The 22,172-nt window shown below is 50.0% G+C and overlaps 1 protein-coding gene across 6 annotated transcripts in view; it reads right to left on the minus strand.

Moving 5' to 3' along the window:
• PHACTR1 (phosphatase and actin regulator 1) overlaps positions 1-22,172 on the minus strand; it is a 571,024-nt gene that overhangs the window by 20,555 nt on the left and 528,297 nt on the right. The window lies entirely within an intron of this gene.

Here is a 22,172-nt window from a genome sequence, read left to right on the forward strand (position 1 = left end):
CCTCAGGAGCACAGAGCTGGGCAGCTGCAGGGCCCCACTTGGGAGGGCCCCGCACTTGGGGCTCTAGGCTCTGCTGCCATTTTGAAATTTTCAGTCATTTCTGAACAAGGGACCCGTCACCAGCTCAGGGTGGTGTCTACAGAGCCTGGCACCGAGTCGGGTAACTGGAGAAGCTCCATGTTTGTGAAATCATTAAATACATGTTGCCCCATGACTATCCCTTGTCTTTAACCTTTCCCTCTCTTCTAGTTNACCCCCGTGAACCTCCTCCCACCGCCTGCCCTTGGCTGCCGGACCTCTTGCAAAGAGCGGCTCAGGTGTGAGGGCTCAGCAAACCATCAGAACCCTGGCTTCTGTCCACGCTGCCCTATGGCCCAGGTTCTCCCCTGGACAATTCCGCCCCCAGGGGACCTCCGGCAACATCTACAGACATTCATGTTGTCAGGACTGGGGAGGCCGCTCCCGGCATCTGGCTCAACGTCCCACCCCGCACAAGCCTGTCCCCCACAACACAGGACCAGCTGGGCCACGAGACAACAGTGCCGAGGCTCAGAGCCCTTGCTCTCCCGAATCAGGAATCTGCGGCCGTCAAGGTCACTGGGGATTAACTGCCAAATCCAGCGGCTTTCACAGAGCCCTCGTTTTACCTGAACTTTCTCTATCTTTGGCCCCTTTGACTAACAGCGACTTCTCGAAGCTCCTTCTCCCCTGGTTTTCAGTGGGCTCACGTCTACTTCCACACCCTTGGCTCTGGCTCCTCTGCAGGTGGCACGCCTGGTGAGAGCCCCAGAGGAGCCCTGTCCTGGGGGTGGCTTCAGAAGCAGCACCGTACGTACCCAGCGTGGGTCTGCCACCCGACAGGCGGGGGCCCTCGGAGGAGCCGGCCTTCTCCCCACGCCCCAGCCCTTCATGCCCGTGTGGCGGAGCGAAGGGGCCCCCCGGATGCCGGTCTCCTTGGGCAGATTGCCTAGAGTTCTAGTGCTCGGAACGGGCAGAGGAAGGATGGCAGGGAGGCCACAGGGAGACTGTGCCGCTCCTCTGCGAACAGCCTTCGGGGCGACACTGCACTAAGAATAAAGCTCACACTCACTTCCCCCCCCCGTGCCCTGCGGCGTGAGTGTAAAAGGCCCCATACCGTGTTGGCCTTCACTCTTCCTTGTTGACCTTGAACTTACGGGGCACACATCCCAGGTCTGGAGCGGCTGCTGGGCCTCTGGATGCTACCAACAGAGCTAGGAGCTCCCCCTGCTGGGCTCCCCCCTCTTGATCATGGCCTCACCCCTGACACCCTTATTACCCACTGGCATGACTATCTTTGCAGCTAGACCGGGAATCCTTCACAGGCAAATGATGCCTTATTTATCTCTGTGTTTCTAGACTTAAGTGGCGCCTGGCTCACAGGAGGGGATGATTTTTGATGATTCAATCAATGAACAATACTTCAACCCAGAAGTTGTGCCCAAGGGGATGGCCAGAACTCTGGGCCCTACACGACGGTGGCCCGGCCACTGAAGAGGTTCCTCTGGGAACAGTGGACAGCAGTTTTGCTTTTATACCTCAGGACTACACCCTGCTACCCTTTCCCTCTGCCAAGAAGGTGGAACAACTCTTAAAATTACTGATCCACACACCCAGCTCTTTCCAGGAATTTCAGTCAATAGTTTTCAATTTTCTTCCTCCTCCTCATTGCCCTCAAGCTATTCACAAGTAGCCTGGTTCCAGCTTGGGAAAGAGCGCAGAGAGGAGAAAATGGATTGGGATCCAGAGCCTGCCTCCTGGCCTGCCCCACCATTAGCCGGAAGGTCTCTTGGGCATGTTATGCCGCTGGACCTCTGAGCCCAGTCCCACTGTCTGGCGGGTGACTGTGACCACAAGCTAGCCTGCCTGCTGCCTGGGAGCGCGGAGAGGCCCGAATGAGAATGAGAGAGAAAAATCCCTCTTAAAAGTAAGTAGAAGGCATGAAATTTTATTTTTGGTAACTTGAAAAAAAGTCTCTGACCTCAAATAGATAAACAGGTTACTCTTCAGAAGGAAATGTTTTCAGCTTTGCCCATTGGAGGCTGTGGCCCCAAAGTGAGGCCCCATGGCTAAACTCAAGTATTGTGAGGTAAAAACCGAGAAAACATGGAAATAATGTTGGTCGTGTGGAGCTGAAATCAGTTTGGAAATAACCAGGGGAATGTGTGTTTTGCTATGCATCAAACACACTGAAAAAAAAACCCAAAATGGTACAAAAACTCGGAGTCTAGGGTCACCTGGCTGACTTAGTTGGTAGAGCATGTGACTCTTGACCTTGGGGTTATAAGTTCGAGCCCCACACTGGGTGTAGAGGTTACTTAAAGAAAAATCTTTACAAATAAAACGAAAAAACTGAGATCCGACATAGTGAATGCTTTCAGTGTTACTGGCATTATTAGGCATAACCCCAATATTAGCGATCAGGAAGATTTCACTTTGAAAGAGTATCTGAGTTGTTACAATAGGAATTAAGAAAAGGAATTAAGTTAATGAAGTCAACCAAAGAATATACTCATTTCAACAAGGCCATCTTCACATGAAGAATCAATCAAAACAAAGGCTAAAACAACGTGATGCCAAAAGATAAGAAACGTGGGAATAAAAAAAAAAGCCCACTGTTCTACCATGTTAAGTGGCTGAGGAGAGCTGGTCACCTTGAACTTAATTTTATCTGTCTATCCACCCACCCATCCATCCGTCCCTCCATCCACCCATGCATGAGTGAGTCCTTCTGTCTGTCCATCCATTACATACCAGACATTGGTCTAGGCCTTCAATTATCTATCTTAACAGATAAGCAGTCGATCACTTCCTTGGTTCTTACAGAAAATGCAACGGTAATCTCCATGAGAGATTCATCTCATTGTCACCTCGGGCTGTTTGACAGAAGGATTCCGAAGCCTGCCCACATCTTTGTGATTAGTCCTGTTGTCAGTAAATCCTCCTCAAATTAGCATAATTAGTGAGCCCTATGTTTCCTGGTAGAAGATGGACGGAAAGATCATGGTATGGAAAGTCTTCCTTTTGGATGAAGCTGTCCAGGCTTCAGACACTGAGGAAAACCAGAGGGAAAGGAGACGTTTGCTTTGGTTGTCACACATATCAAATCTGATAGCTCCAGAGAGTGACAGATAATGGTCATTTGATGAGACCGTCATTGTGCTAAATGGCACAAACTACACACAGTGCTCTAACCAGGAGGAAAAAGCCAAGAAAAACATTCAGATGACTGCCATACAATGTTCTCCATGTCACACAAACCCATCAGCTCCAATCTTTACAAAGTACCCCAATGATCTCTGGAGTCCCCACTTAGTTTTTAACATGTCCTGCCATTGGCCAAATGGCATTGGCCGCTCTCTTCTTTTTATGCCTTAACCCGTTCAGTGAGGGCGCTTGCCTCCACTGCTGGGAAAGCCATTCGACAACACTTGGTCACTTGACTGCTGATGGCTGCCTGCCCGTGTGAGGGCACGGATGTTCACGTCCACGGAGCCGATCCCGTGCAAGAAAGCTGACCTCTGGTGGGCTCAGGACGTGTTCACCAAACATGCCCACAACTGTCCAAGTCTCAGCAAAAGACCTGACTCAGGCTCAAGCAGGAACTTCAGGTATGTGCGGGCTTCCAGAGAGTCTAACTTGAGCCCTCCCTTGGTATCCCTGTACTTACTGTCCTTCCTCCTTTAAAGAATATTGCTTTTGATGGACACAGACCATCAAGGCAAGGACAACGAGTGATTCCAATGAAGAGAGGAAGCTCTGGGTGTCACTGCTGGGTGACTGTCACGAGCAGTATCAGGGGTAGGTCGACGTGCACAGCCCAGACAATACAAAAACGGCGTTAAGAGTATATATTTATTCACCCGTTCATTCATCCATTCATTTAAAAACCATTATGGTTCCAGTGGGGAACCATATGGTTCCCCAATGCCTCTGCTCTGTGGGGCCCCAATAAACAACATACATGACCCACCACAACTTTCTGAAGCTAGGCAAGGGATGAAGAGTTGGACGTAGGCCCTGGGGTGCCCCCTCCCACCCAGACTCCTCTCAGGAGCTGCCAAACACGTGCAGCTCACGCTGTTTTCATATTCACCCCCAAAGAGCCAGTCTCTCAGGGCCATCCACACTCCCCAAGGAGAGTCCTGAGGGTACAAGGTGTGGTAGAAGCCAGGAGACAGGAATCCCCAGCCTCCTTCCCCCTCTTCACTTGGTGCGGCTCCAGCCAATGTCCTCCTGCTGCCTCCCACAAGCTCCTATTTCCAGAAACAATAACAACTGAGGTTCAGATGAGATCCCATGCAGTTTAGAAACCTGGAGAGGAACACACAAAACCCCCAAAGAGTCTCAGATGCCCGTGCGGAGGGGGTTTTGGTCACATTATTTTGCAAAGTTTCCTACAGTCCTCCTTTATTAAAAGTCCCACACACACCCCCACTCCTTCCTGAGCCATCACTTCTCAATTGTAAATGTAAAGCTTCATTAAAAAAAAAATCTATTTATTTGAGAGAGAGATGTGTGCAAGAGCAAGGGGAGGGGCAGAGGGAGAGGGAGAGAGAACCTCAAGCAGACTCCTTGCTGAGCACAGAGCCCAATGGAGGGCTCGATCCCACAACCCTGAGATCATGACCTGAGCCAAAATCAAGAGTTGGACACCCAACCAAGTGAGCCACTCAGGAGCCCTGTAAACCTTCATTTTTAAACCAATAGCCCTGCAGCCCAAAGGAGGGGTACTGAATGCAGTTACTCTCATTAAACTCTAAGTGCCTTCCTATGGCATGGTAATCTTTCACAGAATCTATCTTTCTATATATGTGATGTACTCAAAAAGCCCAGACCCCGCCCCCCCCCCGAACCCAACCCTGTCCCCATACTTTTTCTTTCTGGCACGATGTTGGACCTTAGGAATGTCTAACCAGTGTGGATTTGCAGTTCTGCATTCTTTGGAAATCTTTTTAATTGGAAAAGGATCAGGAGAGATGAATGGGATGGGTTTATCTGCCTGGGAAAGGATCTACTTATATGGGAAAGGGAAAGAGGAATAAGAACGGGAAAATGGAGTGATATTGACACTTCGAATAGATTTCACCTTGATTATAGAGGAAACAAACAGAAATGATTTCTCTCTACTTTCTTGGCCTTATCTACCCAATGCTTTGGGAGATCCCTTGTGAGAAGAGACTGTCTCCCTTAAATATATTCCCCCAAATCGACTGAACTCATAGCACGTATCTACCAAGGGACTCTTAGCTCCCAGCCTGGTGAATGAGAGTCCAAGTTCTCTTCCCTCCCTTGGGCTCCTTTTCTTTATGTCCTGACATCTGGTCACATGAGGTACACAACAGCTACACCACACACACGCTCCCTCACTGTCCCACAGGTGCACTCGATGTGGGGGACCGGAGGGGAATCCCAGGTGACTGGGGCACCAGCCTACGGGCAGGCAGTGTCTCAGGGCTGCAATGCTCCAGTAGGAGCCCCGGGAAACTGGGCAGACTCCATTAGCGGCCCTGGGCTGTGACTGTCATGTCCCTCACAGGACCACCAGCAACACCAACTCCTGAGAAGTCAGAGAAACGCCTTCATCCTGAGGGAAATGGCTGATAGTGGAACATTCCCTTAGGGGTGGTCTCCTCCCCCAGAAGAGCATCCTGACCGCCATGTTTTTTTTTTTTTTTTTAAAGATTTTATTTCTTTACTCGACAGAGATAGAGACAGCCAGCGAGAGAGGGAACACAAGCAGGGGGAGTGGGGAGAGGAAGAAGCAGGCTCATAGCAGAGGAGCCTGATGTGGGGCTCGATCCCATAACGCCGGGATCACGCCCTGAGCTGAGGGCAGACGCTTTAACTGCTATGCCACCCAGGCGCCCCTGTTTTTTTTTTAATGGAGGAGGGGTAGAGGGAGACAGAGAACCTCAAGCAGATTCCACACTCAGCATGAAGGTGAGGCGGGGCTCGATCTCATGACCCCATGACCTGAGCCAAAATCCAGTCTGACGCTTAACTGACGGAGCCACCCAGGGGTCCCATGACCGCCATGGCTCTAACCAGAGGAAATCGTGAGGCTGAGCTTGTCTGAAGGCAGAATCCCATCCATGGGGGAACGCTCGACCTCTCAGAGCCCTGGAAAGCCTCACTCTGGGTATTCACGGCAGGAAAGGGATGGGAAACCTCCCACCCCAGCAAAGCACCGGGCCCTTCTCAGCACCTCACTTCTCTAGTCAGGAGACAGGCTCTCCTAGGGGGGGTGTGTGTGTGTGTGTGTGTGTAAGTACACATCTTCCCCATGCTGTAAGTGTTGTACAGAGGTTCTGTCAGGCTCTGGTCACAATTTTACACACACCCCACACATCTGTGGTTCTGTGATTTGCTGGAACGGCCACCACAACCTCTCTTCCCACCTGCGCGATGCTCGGTTTAGTGTCACCGGAGGTCAGAGCTTGGGGCTCAGGCCCGCCTCGCGCTCCAGGAATCATGCATCCGTGTGGGGCTTTGCCTCCTTGCGTCCCTCTCCCTCACACTTTCAAACCTGGTCCTGGGGCCGGAATCCAGCTCCAGCCCCCAAACAAGAAGAAGCTCCTCACTCCTGCCGCTGCTCCTTTCCCAGCTGGACCTGCCTGGCATGGCGCATGGCCTTCCTTCTTGAGGATGACACATGTCTTCTGCTAACTGGACTCCCTCTGGGGGCACCTGGGGGGCTCAGTCGGTTCAGTGTCTGCCTTTGGCTCAGGGCATGATCCCAGGGTCCTGGGATCGAGCCCCGCCTCGGGCTCCCTGCTCAGCGGGGAGTCTGCTTCTCCCTCTCCCTCTGCTTGCTCCCCTGCTCATGCACACACTCTCTCTCAAATAAATAAAATCTTAAAAAAAAAAAAATGGATTCCCTCTCTCATCAGCCTGTACAGCCGGTCCCTCCTCCGCTGGCCAGGAGCTCAGCTGTGCTGTTTCTGATGGTACCTGGCTGTCCTTGAAACAGCTTTCCTAATGGCTCAGGTGATAAATCCAATTTAAAAGAATGGACTGTACGCCTGGTAATAGTTTGTAGAAACAATAAAGCACTTCACATGTGGACTAATAAGTAAAAGCAAATGCAGTCATTCTGATTAGAGAAATTAGCTCAGAGAAAAACCTCTTTGTGTGAAGATAGACACAATGTCTCCTTGTGATGGGAACACCTGAAGCTTGTGCCCTTGCTACATGGACCCAGCGTCAATATTGCGAGGGGCAAGGCCACCCGATCCTTAAACGTGTCATCTCCTTCTTCTTCAAAGGGCCAAGCAGTGAATGCGTCAGGCGGGGCGGACCCTGCTGTCTCAGTCACTATAGCGGGAAAGCAGCCACCGCGCCCCCCCAGAGCAGACGTCCCAGCAGGTGGGGTTTGGCCCCCAGGCTGCAGTTTGCGGCCCCTGCCACAGGGTATCGCCTGTGCCTGCGAACTCCGTCCCGGGAGATCACCCAGCGGGGTGGAACCACAGAACCCACCGTAGCTTACTGGACGGACACGAATTATTTTGGTTCCTCGAGGCAGAACAAAAGAGGGGCTTTAGTCACGTGCTGTGTAGTTCCTGACCCCGTAGCAGTGGGGCAACACGCTGAGTCCCCCAACACGTCAGATGGAGACCCTGAGCACAATCCTCTCATCTTCCTCGCCACCACTGCCACCACACCACCAAGACACCCTCTGGGGCGCCTGGCTGGCGCAGTCAGTTGAGCCTCGGACCCTTGGTTTCAGCTCAGATCGTGACCCGCGGGGGAGGGGAGGCCGATGGGGGGGGTTCTCGCTCAGCGGGGAGTCTGCTGGAGATTCTCCATCTCTCTTCCCTCTGCCCCTCCCCCGGCTTGCTCACTAATAAATAAATCTTTAAAAAATAAAATACCTGAAAGCTGTCACGCCTCCTATGCATCGCCTTCCCTTACGCGGCACATGACGTGGACAACTGCTCAGTGATTTCTACCGTCTCCATCCTCAGCTCTCACCCGCCACTGCGGCCCCCGGACTCCTGCCCCTTCCCAAGCTCGGGCCCCTGGGGGGGTCAGTCTCCGCGGCTCCACGGTCGGGCCAGAGCTGTGGCGGGGTGGCTGTGCGCTCTCCCGCTTGTGGCAGCTAAAGGCACGCTTCCCTTAATAGGACTGTTTGCCCCACCTAATCCCTGCATCCTTGCAGGATTCCTCTCTCCTCACAGCGTCCATGGCCTCCGGGCTCTGCTACCCACTCAACAGGAGGACAACTGTGATGTACATAAAGGAGATCAGAATGTCCTTCTGAATCAAGTTCGTTGTCAAATAGGCTGTCGGAAAACTTTTATGGAAATGATTAATGTTTAAGAAAATGTTCCGGGGGCGCCTGGGTGGCACAGCGGTTGAGCGTCTGCCTTCGGCTCAGGGCGTGATCCCGGCGTTATGGGATCGAGCCCCACATCAGGCTCCTCTGCTATGAGCCTGCTTCTTCCTCTCCCACTCCCCCTGCTTGTGTTCCCTCTCTCGCTGGCTGTCTCTATCTCTGTCAAATAAATAAATAAAATCTTTAAAAAAAAAAAAAAAGAAAATGTTCCGGATAGTTTTACACATACCTTGGTATTCTTTTTTTTTCCCCTCAAAAAGAGAAAGAGTGCATGTGTGAGTGGGAGGAGGGGCAGAGGGAGAGGGAGACAGAATTTCAAGCAGACTCCCCACTGGGCACAGAACCTGGCATGGGGATCAATCCCACGGCCCTGAGACCTTGGTGGACCTGACCTGAAACCAAGAGTCGGACGCTTAACCGACTGAGCCGCCCAGGCGCCCCACATACCTTGACACTCCACTATTCATAAATTATTAAACAGCTATCATGCAACCTATGATGTAAATTTCTGACAATTTTCACCAATTTCTTAAATAGTCTGAATCTCAGATTACACATAGGCTTAAAAAAAAAAAAAAAGGAATAGGTTTGTTTTTGCCGGGACTGAGCCATATGGATTTACAGCTCCTTCATGGAAAATGATCGAACAAATCCCGGTTGCACTGATTGCTGACTGTGGGGTGAGAATCAGATTTCACAGGCCGTGGTCCCAAATGACGCTACTCATTAAGGACTGTGAAGAGAGGGGGCAACGTGACAGAGAGCTGAGAGGCAGTGAGAGCTGGGGGTGGGCAGGGGAGGTGCTCCAGGGATATGCTGGACCCCACAGAGCAGGCTCAGAGCAGAAGATGCCCACTCGGCTTCCAGGAGCACAGAAGGACGGTGTGCCGAGGGCTCCCCTGGCGTGGGACATGGGCTGCTTCTTGGGATGGAACATGCAGGTGGCAGGTACATTGGTTCAGTAAATTCAGGAGGGCAGCTCCTGCACTGTCATTAGCTCACAGGAAGATGCAATCGCCTAGCTTAGCATCTTTTAAGAGGCAGCTTGGTGAGTTACAATAGGACGACGCACAAAACAAGGAAAATCGTAAGTCAAAAAGAGGGCTGCATTTCAGGTAGCTAAAACTCTTTGCAACATACCGATTACCTGTCGGCATGCACTATTTATCTGCCTGCCTACTTTCTTTTCTTCCAAAGGAACCAACGAGGCTTCCTATTTTGAAGAACTATTGTTTTAATGATTCGATGGGCAAAGAACATAAAATTTTCATGATCCTACTTCCTAAAATAGAAGCGTATTCACTTATATTTCAAAGGAATTGCCTTTAGAATCAGAGGGAAAAGCGATTTTCCAGGGTTTGTATCTTTGGATTATTTTTCCTGTTTATAGTCTGTCTATTTAGCGAGCATATATGCAATTTTCGAGGCTATTATAAAAATCTTTGCATTGTGAAATGAATATAATGAAGATAAATAAAATGAATTACTCTTATTAGCATTTTGCATGTGCTCTGAGAGGTATTTTGCCAGTAAGCAAAGATGGGCCGGGAAACAGGAAAAACAACTGCATCACACACTTCGGAACTGTAATCCAATTCCGCTATTTATGTTTTCAGGGCTGTGTGTGTGCCAGCTCTGTATAAGAGCTGTAGAAAAATCACATATAATAAACCCCAAAAGCCAGTTTGGTGGGCGAGGGAGAAAGAGCACAACATACCATGGAAATTATTCTGGAGGCTGGAAATGCCAACTTCACCACTGAAACCAGGAGCAAGTTACTCTTAAGGATAAACGATGAGAGCTTCATTCATTTGAATGATACAACTAGGAGAATGGACACACTCCAAACCAAGGCACCAGCCAACGAATCTTCCAAAGCACCTGCTCAAGTCTTCAAAGTTCTTGATGAGACTTGATCACATATGAACTAGTAAAATGGGGAAACAGCTCTCGCTTGGGCATTTAAGTGTTCGGCTTGCTAAGCAGGATCGAGGAGGAAACTGTGCCCACGAAAGAACCCCCCTATGCCCCTTTCTCATGAGCCTTCTGATTACTGAAAACATTCCTTGAAGATTTAATTCAAAACCTCTGTCTTAAGGCCTTTTTCTTTCAGGCATGAATTGGTAAAAATAATGAAGATTATGACTGGTCAGGCTTTGAATCAAACCACTGGCCTCTGTCTTCCAGTAAGAAGTGAATACATTTCTCCCTATTTTGAGGGAGATGAATTTTTTTTTTACAGTTTTTATTTAAATTCCAGTTAGTTCACATACAGTGTAATATTAGCTGCAGGCGTATTAATTTTTAGCACCAGCTGGGGGCAGGGAAAGTGGCTTCAAATCCAGGTGTAGCTAACCGTGAACTTGGTTAGCAGCTTAACTTCTTTGGAGCTCAGTTTCCTTATCTATAAAACTGAGCGCATTCTAGGCAGTGATAGGAGTGTTTAGGGGGCGCTAAAGTGCTCTCATTCTTTTACCTTTTCAAATTCAGAAGATGTCACTGCAAAGCCCGTGAAGAAACTCACACAGTCTCCTTGAGATATAGCCACAAAGCCCGTAGCAAAAGAAAAAAAAAATGAATAAGCCAATTTGGAAGCACGAGGTCAGATTTTGAGGTAGAATTCCATGCAACACAATCGTCTTTCCACCGAAGATTGAAAGATACTTTGAGTGCTTCTCAAGGATTTAACTCTGTTTACTTATTGCCTCCCGGGAAGTTCACAAATGGCTCTGAGAGATCTTTTCCTGGATAACAGTGTGATAGAAATGGCACATCCTTATCTGATTCAGTTTGTAAGGGGATCAAAAGACTGAAGGTGAGAACAAGAATATATCGCAGGGAAAGTGCTCTGACAACTCGAGTTCAAGTTGTTCCCATTAATGTGCCCCTTTCGGAGAAAAAGGGCTCTGAATCAACTGTTTGGATGACTCAATGTTTACATTATCCCTGCCCATCCCTAATCTTTTGGGAATACTTTAAAGGAAAAAAAGGGGGAAGATAAATAGTCTGAAAGAAATTCACACCAATAAAAAAAAAATGCGGACCCACCCTTTCCAGAAGGACCCACACGTTCCCCACAGAACTTGCCCTTAGCATCTGTTTCCCAGAGTAAACCTGACAAGAGTGAGTATGCCTTGACTAGCTTGTCTTAATTCTTGTAAAGGGATGATTATCCAGCTACATTTTTAAAAAAGATTTTATTTATATATTTGTCAGAGAGAGCAAGCACAAGCAGGAGGAGCAGAGGCAGAGAGAGAGAGGGAGAAGCAGACTCCCCCTGGGCAGGGAGCCTGAGGAGGGACTCCATCCCAGGATCCCAGGATCTCAACCTGAGCCAAAGACAGACACTTAACCAACTGAGCCACCCAGGCGTCTCAATCCCAGGACCCTGAGATAATGACCCGAGCTGAAGGCAGACGCTTCACCGACTGAGCGACCCAGGCACCCCATCCAGTTACATTTTAACTGACACTTAGTACAGACCCATGCACATAGTAGGTGCTTAGTCACGGAGCCATGCACATGGTAGGTGCTTAGTCAATACTTCACAATACAATCAATGTGTTGAAGCTGAGGTTCCATGGTCTCCTTTAGTGACTTGTGACTCTGGAAAGTTAACCTTCCACCCACAGAAAACAAACTCACTCAGTTCAAGGTCCATGGTGCCCTTCTGGGACCTCCCATTTGTACTTAAGCCTGTTTTTTTCTTTAAATGGAGGCAGTGTTTATTTGGGGTCTCTTTTTTTCTCTAATTGCGATCATTCTGATTTCTGTTTGCTGCTTTGCTAACCTGGACCTCTGGAGCAATCCACCCACTGAGGCAGATCAGGGGTACGTAGTGACATTCAGCCCAACGCACAGCGTTGGACTCTCCGCGTGGTCTGCTCCCCTCAGAGACGCCATGCTCTCTGTCCTCCAACTGCCAGTTGGCTGCCTCCTTCCTTCCTTCTTACTTTGGACAGATGAAAACTGTATATACTTAAAACATACAACATGGTGTTCTGGTATATGTATACCTTGTGAGATGATGATCTCAACCAAACTAATCAACACGTCCATCACCAACCATCACAAGGTGCCGTTTTTTTTTGTTTTTTTTTTTTTGGTGTGTGCTGAGAACACGGGAGATCCACTCTCTGGGGAAATTACGGTATATAATGTGTCACTATTAACTCTAGTCACCATGCTGTTCGTTATGTCTCCAGAACTTATTCATCTTATGACTGAAAGTTTGTGCCATTTGAGCAATTCTTCTCCTTTGCGCCCCACTCCCCAGCTTCTCTTAATTGCCATTCTAGTCTCTGTCACTCGGAGTTCGATTGTTTTTGATTTTTCAGATTCGATATACAAGTGGGGCCCCTGGGCGGCTCAGCTGGTTGAGCACCCTACTCTTGATTTTGGCTCAGGTCATGATCCCAGGGTCATGAGATCGAGCCCCACATAGGACTCCATGATGGGTGTGGAGCCTGCTTAAGATTGCCTCTCTTCCTCTCCCTCTGCCCCTCACCCCCTGCTCATGCTCTCTCTCAAATTAAAAAAAAAAAAAAGAGAGAGAGAGAGAGAGATTCCACATACAAGTGAGTTCATGCAGTATTTGCTTTTCCACGTCTGGCTTACTTCACCTGGCGTAACATCTTCCAGGTTCATCTATGTTGTTGTCAGTGGAAGGACTTCCTTCTTTTTTTTTTAAAAGGCTCAACAATATTGCACTGTATGTTTTTATACCAAAATTTCTGAAAAGTCTTTTAATCACATCTGTTTTAGATATGATGGTCCCTTTTATATGACTGGGACCGTGACCAGAACAACCATCAAATACAGAAAGCCTGTGACAAACGCTGGCTCCGTGGGGTTGTGGCTGGGACACTATGTGCTCATCAAATATTCCAACCACTCTTCTCCTTCCCCAGCCTCTCCTGCAGCTGGACTGGGGTCAGGAGCCCAGCTCTGGTTAGTGGGTCATGAGCAGAAGCGATGTGTGTATCTCTTCTAACCCCTCTTCCCTTGCTATGGAGATACTGGAGCCATGTGTTCTAGAAGTGTGTGGTGGCTTTATCATGGAGAAGACGTCTGATCCACATTAGGCTTTCCTCCAGTGAAAAAGAAACCTTTACTGCCTCAAGCCATTGGGATTTAGGATTTACCTGTTAGGGCGAATAGCACCACTTATTCTGAGTAGTAAGAGTCTAGTGTAATATAACACTCAAATTCACAACGAGAAGGAAGGAACCAGGGTTCATTATCTACAACTGGGAGAATTACTCATTTAGAGCTCTTGATGACCTTGGGTGGGAGGCCCATCCTACGGATGTGGAAACTGAGGCTGGACAGGAACCCACCCAGTAAATGGAGGATGGAGCTTTCAATCTAAGGTTCATAGGCTTCACAGGCTGGATTGCTCTATTAGACCCTTGCTTCCCAAACATTGGTGTGCATTAGAATCGTGCTTGCTACAATGCAAACTTCTGGGCTCCATCCTCAGAATTTCTGATTCAGAGCCTGGGTGGGGCCTGGAAGTATGCATTTCAGCAAGTTCTCAGATGATGCTAATGTCGCCGACCCAAGGACCACACTATGGGAACCACCCCACTGGATGCCCTCGCTTCCCACATTCCATCAGGCAGGACCGTCTCTAGACCCAAACCTCAGCCTCAAGAGTTTGAGCTCTTCCTACGTACCGCGGTCAGTGTCACTGAAATGCAAGGAAAAGCCCAGTTAAGTCCGAGAGGGAAGAAAATCTCCTATCCCCTCTTCCTCCCATGGCTTACCTCTCCCCCTGGAGGACATGTGCAAACACAGGACGGAGCCCCTAGTCTAGAACTCTGCCACCACTCCCCCCCTCCCCAATTCCTGCCCAACTACGGGCACTTGGGATGGAAATTCTGTTCAACATAAAAACGAAACCAAACGAAACATTTTTCTCAGCATCTGTGCTTCAGATACGGAAGTCTGGGATTGGGAAGGTGTGTTTCTCTTTGTTCCTTATCGTCCTTAGGATTATTAGCTCAGTTTCTTCACATACAAGAAGGGACCCCAAGAGCAGCCACCTCGAGGGGTGCAGGTGAAGACAGATGGTCAGCTGAGGTGTCAACGGGGAGGCATGCTCTCCACAGAAAGGCCTCTGGAGTCTTAGATGATGTTATGGCAGGGACCATCGCCCTGAGTGGTTGCCTCTCCATGGAGACAGGCTCATTCTTCTCTTACTTAGCCAAATATTCCAAGAAACAGGGTCTTTCTTTCTGCCATCCGCTGAGATGAACAACACACAAGAATAATCCTTGCAGATGACCCACGTAATGATCAGGACAAGAATCGCTGGAGAACTAAAAGGGGTTTTAACAACTTCAAGTGTAGCCAGACGTACAGCAGCTCAGAAGACTGGCCCCGTTCTCCGCTTCTTCTGTAGGGGAATACAGGGGTCCCCTCCCCAGCCCAGCGCCCCCGATTTTGCAACGGACTGAGCAGCTGTTCAAGAAAGCTATGGAATAGTGGGGCGCCTGGGTGGCACAGTGGTTAAGCGCCTGCCTTCGGCTCAGGGCGTGATCCCAGCGTTATGGGATCGAGCCCCACATCAGGCTCCTCCGCTATGAGCCTGCTTCTTCCTCTCCCACTCCCCCTGCTTGTGTTCCCTCTCTCGCTGGTTGTCTCTATCTCTGTCAAATAAATAAATAAAATCTTAAAAAAAAAAAAAAAAAAGAAAGCTATGGAATAGAAAACAAAATAAGACCCCTCCCCCCAGGGAGGGACGGCCACTTTTTTCTTTTTTAAACCGTTTTAAGTTTTAAACACAGACGGATTCTGTTTTTTGGAGAGGAGAAAGCAGCTCTTTTGTCCCCCACACTTACTCTATCCCTGAAAAATGCTCAGGAAGCCGGGACAGCTGCGAGTCACATGCTCACAGCACCGGCAGTGCCTGACAAGATGTGGCTTTGCTCCTGGACACCTTGCGCAAAGCTTGCGAACCGCAACTCCCCTCCTCCCGAACGCACATGCGCACACGTGCACGCGCGGCACGTGCGGTCAGGGCTCCGAAATGCCGTCTGGGTAACAAGATGTCAAGAACTCTGTCTTCACTGCCTTTCTTAATAGCTGCAGACAGGGGTGGGAGAGTTAGGGGTTTCCACGTCTCTGCAAGGCTCGGCTGGCTCTGCCACAGGTCAGTGGCTGCGGGTCCCATGATGGGCGTGGCTCAAGCCCCAAGGCCACAGTCTCCACTTCTGTGCTCCTGAAGTTTTATTCCACCTCCCCCAAGACGCCTCTGTCCAATCTCCCCAGGAGAGCCTCCGCAGCTTTCATTAACAACAGAAAGCAAAAAATGTGCGGTTGCCCCTTTCTATCAGACGGACAGCACTGTAGCCTCGACTCGACTCAGCACCTTTCACGGGGTGTCAGCATTTCTGAAGGGCTTTTACAAAGGATTTTCTATTTTGTGCAGCGAGTTAATGGGAGACGTCAAGCATCTGAGCGACTGGATGGGTCTCCATGTTCGCTATGCAAATGCTGCACAAAGAATCAGGTCCACTCAGTGTCAGTGTGGCGGCTCGTACCCCATTTCCAGTTGGTTTAGGGGTGCTCTCGGAATCCGTAGAGAAAAGCCCAGCAGCCTGAGTGACACCCCAGCTGGGTTTTGTGGATGGGAAGCAGCCCCCTCTTCCCTCCCTCCCACTGGGCTGGGCTCTGTGCCAGCACCGCCACCATGGCTGCCCCGGCCAGGGTGCTGGGGATGACCAGGACGGAGCTGGCTGCAAGGGCCAGGTCCACAAGCAAGCTCCTCCTGAGTGCTCCCGGTTTATTTCCCTCCCTCTATTGTTGGCATGGTGATTCGCAGCGGCTCGGGTCCAGGGCTACGGAGTCAGTCAAAGTTGAACAGAATTTATAGAGCCTTTGAATGTTATTCTTATTTTGGGGATGTGCTTTTGCAGCAGAAGAAATTACCTGGCTCATACTTAGCGTGGGTCCTTAGATTTTGTGTGTGGGGGGGCGGTGTCGGGGGGAGATGCTGTTCGCCACCTCGGAGGGAGGCTCCGCTGCGTCAGACTCACAGCAGCAACTTTCCCAAACCACAAGCAGTGCGCAAGCTACAGTTCGAAGTCAGAATTACTGTCTTGTATTGCCTGTGCCATGAGCATAAGAAATGGATTTCAATATTCTGCCTTGAGCAGGACTTAATCCTCTGTACATACGACTTTATATTCTGCTTCTAGTGACTTTAGTTGTGAACCACCTGGCAGCACAAAATACGGATTTAGCATACTCTTTTCTCTCTACCTCGTTACTACATTCTCAACAAGAGAGGATCACATACTAGGTTCTAGGGGGATGGGCAGGACTGACATTTTCCCAGCGGCCCCATCTGGTTCACCACCTTCTGCCGCCACAAAGACAGCGGCTGGCTAAGTGATGGGAACTGTCCCTGATGAGGAGGGATTTTTGTACTTATCAAAGGAGGGTCCTACTTCTGATCTGGACATGGTGCTTAGCGCTGGTTTCCATGTCTGAAATGTACACTGAAACTATCAATGACCAGCGGGTGCTTTAACCTGAGATCCTTCTGAGTCCCAGGCTCATGGACCCAGAGGAAAAGAAGCAGCTACAGGTATGTCTCCATCCGAATTAACATGCTTTTCTGCAGTCATCTGCCTGAATTCCTGAGACAGAGAAAGCTGGACCACACACTCGTTTTAGGATCGTGGTTGATTGCTTTAATGATCGATCCACATAAATACACTCAAATGAATTTAGAGTCTATAAGATGTTACTCTGAAATTGCTACAGATATACACATGCAACATCCTCACATTTATGTATTTTTTAAGATTTTACTTATTCATTTCGGAGAGAGAGAGAGCACGAGCGAGCACAGTCACAAGCAGGGGGGAGGGGTAAAGAGAGAAGCAGACTCCCAGCTGAGTGCGGAGCCTGATGTGGACCTCAATCCCAGGACCCTGAGATCATGACCTGAGCTGAAGGCAGACGCTTCACCGACTCAGCCGCCCAGGTGCCCTTTACATTTATGTTTACAACATACAGTAATATCCTGTCTCAGAATTTCAGAAGATGTGTAGTGCACTCCCCCGAGAATGTATGACTGTGGTCCAAAGAAGAAAAATGATAGCTTCCAGGTCAGAGTTCAAAACCAGGCACCCAGGCTGAGATGTGGTCCTTGGGCTGAATTTAATTCATAAATATATTGTTTGCTCTGTACCATGTTCTAAAAATTTGGAACTTTTGTTTAAAAAACAAATCCAGATTTTTTTCAGACAAACTGAAAAACTAGTCCTTCGTTTCTGCAAAACAAGAGGGGCTGAAGCTGACTAGCACTAACGCCTTTAGATAAGGGGTGGACTTCCCATGCTGCCCCCGTTCCCAACACTCTCTATTCACAGTCTCAGAAATGCCTGACTTCTTCTGTTCCCTATCTGGCTGGCCCCGGCACGCACCTGAGGCTGCGGCCCTTCTAGCTAGACCCGCTCTGCACCTCCCCAAACGATATGGGTTGAATCACGTCTCCGCAAAATTTGTATGTTGAAGTCCTAACCCCACGACCTCAGAATATGACCTTAGAGACAGGGTCTTTATAGAGAAAACCAAGTTAAAACAAGACTGTTGTGGGTGGGCCCTCACCAATATGACCGGTCTCCTTACGGAAAGGGGGAAATTTTGACACAGAGACGCGCTCACAGGGAGACGTTCAGCTGAAGCTGCAGGTCAGGGTGATGAATCTATGAGCGAGGAATGCCAGCAAACGCCCAGAAGCCAGGGGCGAGGCATGGCGCGGATTCCGTTCACAGCCCTAGAAGGAACCAACCCGGCAGATACCTTGGACTTGACGTCTAGCTGCCAGAACTGGGAGGCAATCAGGTTCTCTCTGGTATGCTCTTATGGCTGCCCCAGGAAACCAATACTCCAAGTATTGTAAATTAAGTCTCTTCCTTTGATCGTGGGGTAGAATCATGGGCCATGGTGGCCATAGTCACTGGATATGTCTGGTCCAGAGAGCGGACATCACAAGGAAAACATCCTTCCCCAAACTGAGCAAGGCTTCCAAGAGCTTCCCCATGGAGATGTTTCCAATTACAAGTTGGGGGGGGTGCCTGCTCCAGCTCGGGTGGTGCCGAGAAAGTCTGGTCAACCATGGCTGCAAAGACGACGAGGGCCCTTCGCCCGAGTGGGCGGCTGATAGTGAAAGCGAGAAGAGGTATGTTCAGGGAACGAGTGTGTCAGGGGAGCAGATGGCCTCAACCCTCACTGACGCCCGCACGTGCTTTACATTACACACTCCCACATACCCTGCGAGTTGCCTTCCGTTTGAGTTTCCCTCCTGTCTGATTTAAACATTCTGGAGAGGACTGGAGAGCACGGAGGAGAGGGTCTTGGTGGGAGAGGACCGAGCCGGCTGGGTCTGGAAAGCTGGCTGTTCCCCAAGGAAATGCCCAACTGCACTGGCCACGCACGGGCCACATTCCAGAGTCTTAGTTCCCTCCTTTTAAAACACGCAGCACTGGTGACTTACAGGACGATTCACTTTCTAAAGGATATCTCAGAGACGACAGCACGCCATTGTTGGGGCATCAGGCTTCTCTTTAGTCCCTGAGAGTCCCATTCCCAGGGGCCCTGTGCTCTGGCCTCTGGGGAGAATTTCACTCTGTGGACCAGTCAGCGCCCCGCCCTGCAAAGTGGAGAAGGGCCAGAAGGCGCGATCGGGCTGACCGCCTCCTAGGGTTCAGGTTGAAGGGCCCCGAGAAGAGACCCAGAGAGAAAGCAGTGGGGTCTTGCACTCGGGTGGGGCTCCGGGGCCGGGCGGGGGGGTGGGCTGCCCTGAGCTTGCACACTTCCACAGAGCAGCAGTCACCAGAGATGAAAAGTCCTCCTCACCTAGCTTGAGAAGGGCCCTTGGTCTGTGGACTCCATGCCTTTTGAGAAGTCCATCAAGAAAATCTAGGCAGGCACCAACACCCCCCATACGCCATTTCTCTTAGCTACATACTAGTGCCACTGCATTCATGCACCGTGAATATTATAACACACACACAAGCAATCAGCTTAAAAAGGATGACACAGAACAAATTTAAACAGACATTTTGCTACCTTTATCCCCCACTCCCACCCGCCCATGGATGGGCTTGCTCACCCCTTGGTTCTCTGCACCCAACCTGAGTCTGTATATAAGGAACAGAACAACGTGCACCCAGTTGAGCATGTTCACGTCTCAAGGGCAGCCCACATTTCTCAAATGGCAACTGACTCAACCGGTTATTTACTGTCAAAACATCCAGATGACTCCTCGACTGAGGTTTTGAAGAGTGCGCCCCGTGGCATCAGTGAGAACGTATTTTTGGAAGAACGGTGTTTTTGCATTCTTACGGAGAAACTCTGCCTTCGTGCTTGACACTGACTGGTGCTTCTGTTCCCCACCCCCAAGCTGGGATTATTCTTGGAATGCTGCATTGTTTGTATGGGTTTTTTTTTTTTTTTTAATGCTATTAAAACTGCCAGGCTACTTGTCACTCACTCCCAGAGCACTGCAGACTTGGCTACGTGCTTCTCCAAGCATGCAGATTTCCAGCACGCTTTCACGACCTCCCGGAGCCAAAAAAGGCCCCAGTCCTGTAGCTGCAAACTCTAATGAACGTTCCTACGTTCTATTAGTTACTTTTTTGGTAATATAACCCACAGATGGCACAAGGTCATCAGATGATCTTTCTGATCCCCTCGGGTTGGGAAGTGAAGGCCCAGGGCAGATGCTGGTCAGCAAACTGCAGAACCAGAGCTAGAACCCAAGGCTCCTGCCCTACGGCGAGTTCTCCCACCGTCACCTTCTGCTTCTCACATTTCCCCTTCGTTTGGCCCTGGCTTCAGGATAATGAGTGGCTGGAAGCACAGAGTTGGGTTCTCATCTCAAAGCGAATAATAATCCTGAAAACTCCTTGGGTGGGGCTCAGTGGCTGCACTATCTCAGAGACGACCGTGAGATGCGGACTTGGCCCGTCCACCTAATTTGCTGGATTCTGCACTATCTGGTCAATCCGCCGAATGCCCCTCACATCCTCTCTTTTAGGCCCACTTTCTACAGTCTGGCTGGAGATGCCCGGGCTCTGGCCACGAGGAAACAAACTCCCTAGCTGGAAGAGTGAACAAAGACAAGGTGAATTCAGAGCAAGGACGCAGGCCAGATCAACGCCTTGAATGCACCCAACATGGCCCTCCCGACTCCCCTTCTTTCTCCCCCAGGCCGCAATCAGGGTGCAAGAGAGTTGGGAACGGTAACCTTCCGTGGATTTTAGGAATTCCAAGCAGAGTTACGCGTTGTTAGAGGAGGAAGGGTTGGGAAGGGGTGACATACAAGGATGAGGCTTTAATTGTGCAGGACTTCCAGCGTGGGCACGGTCTGTGTGTCTCTTCCCACCTGCGGTCTTGTCCCGGCCACTGCCAGCCAGTCATGGCGGTGGTATGGGAACGCGGGTTCAGGAGTGAGAAGCTGGGCGCTATCTCCCTTTCAGGAGTCTGTCCTGGGACAGCAATGGCCCGTTTTACTTTATCAGTTACCTACAGGTGGAACAGCTCTACATGGATAGGCAGAGAGGCCAGTCCAAGCCTGCTTTCTACAGGCCCCGTCTTTCTCTCCCTCCCCACGGACGATGCCACTCCAGGCAGCCATATGGGCCGGCATCTCCCTCACCTCGCTTCCCACGGAGAAGTCTTCCATTTTGCCCTCACACACCCGGGGCTCTGCCCATTCTGTAGCAAAGCTGGGAAAGTGGGAACGAAGGGCAGAAAACCATGACAAAAGGTGCTCACCCTCAGGGTGGGGGGAGCTGCACTTTGAGAAGATGGGCTGGGGTCAAGGAACCGCTCCTTCTTTTTCCCCTCATCCCCTAAAAGACAGCCCTCTTTGTGTTGGGTATAAAACTGAGCAAGCGGGTTCAGGAAGCAGCCCAAAGCTACATCCATCCATTCCGTGCCCAGAAAGACCTAGTTCTATCCTGGGAGAGGAGTATCACTGTCTCCAAGAGGGATGATAATAGGGGATGAGGCTCTGAGTGGTCGCTGAGGGAAGAGGATGGGACCATGGGGAAGAGTTGCATGGACAGAGATTTTTGTTCCGTGGAAGGAAGAATGTGTAACAATCCAACAACGGGGCAGGCTCCCCAGGGTGCTCTAGCAGCTGTCACCATAGTATGAAGAGAGATCTGAATCACTAAACTGTGGCCGTGTTACCACATTCAGTGAGCGTGTGAGTGTGTGTGTGCGTGTGGCAGGCGGTTAGGTTATCTCCATTCTAGGGCTCTGAAGTCTGCATAACGCGAGACCAAATCAGCCATCCGCGCTGAACAATTTACATGGCCCGGTACCATTAAACCAACATCCTCCAGGATGAAACCAAGTTAACCGTGAGACGCAAGGTGCCCTTACGTGAGGATCTAAGTCAGGTGGGAGGGAGGAACACCAGCACGCTGCTGGACGGTGTCTACACCTCCGGAAACTCTCTAGCCACCACGTTCCTTGCCTGTACTTGTGAAGATAATGAAAGCTACCAGACAGGGTTGCTGGGAGGGTCACAGAGTATTTACTATGGGCCAGGGACAGGTTTAAATGCTTTACTTATGTTTCTGAATCCTTTACAACTCCCATTTTACAAATGTTAGGCAGACAGAACAAGTGACTTACTTGAGGCTGTCCCGCTAGGAAGAGGCAGAGGGCAGCTCAAAGCCGTGGCGCAGTGCCCGGTACATAGGAAGGGCTCCGTGTGACAGCGGTTAGACCAGAGGCGGGGTAGTAATACACTTGGTCAAGAGGGGGCGCTCTGGAGCCATTC

Source organism: Ailuropoda melanoleuca, chromosome 5, assembly GCF_002007445.2.
Source record: "Ailuropoda melanoleuca isolate Jingjing chromosome 5, ASM200744v2, whole genome shotgun sequence".
Classification (NCBI taxonomy): Eukaryota; Metazoa; Chordata; class Mammalia; order Carnivora; family Ursidae; genus Ailuropoda; species Ailuropoda melanoleuca.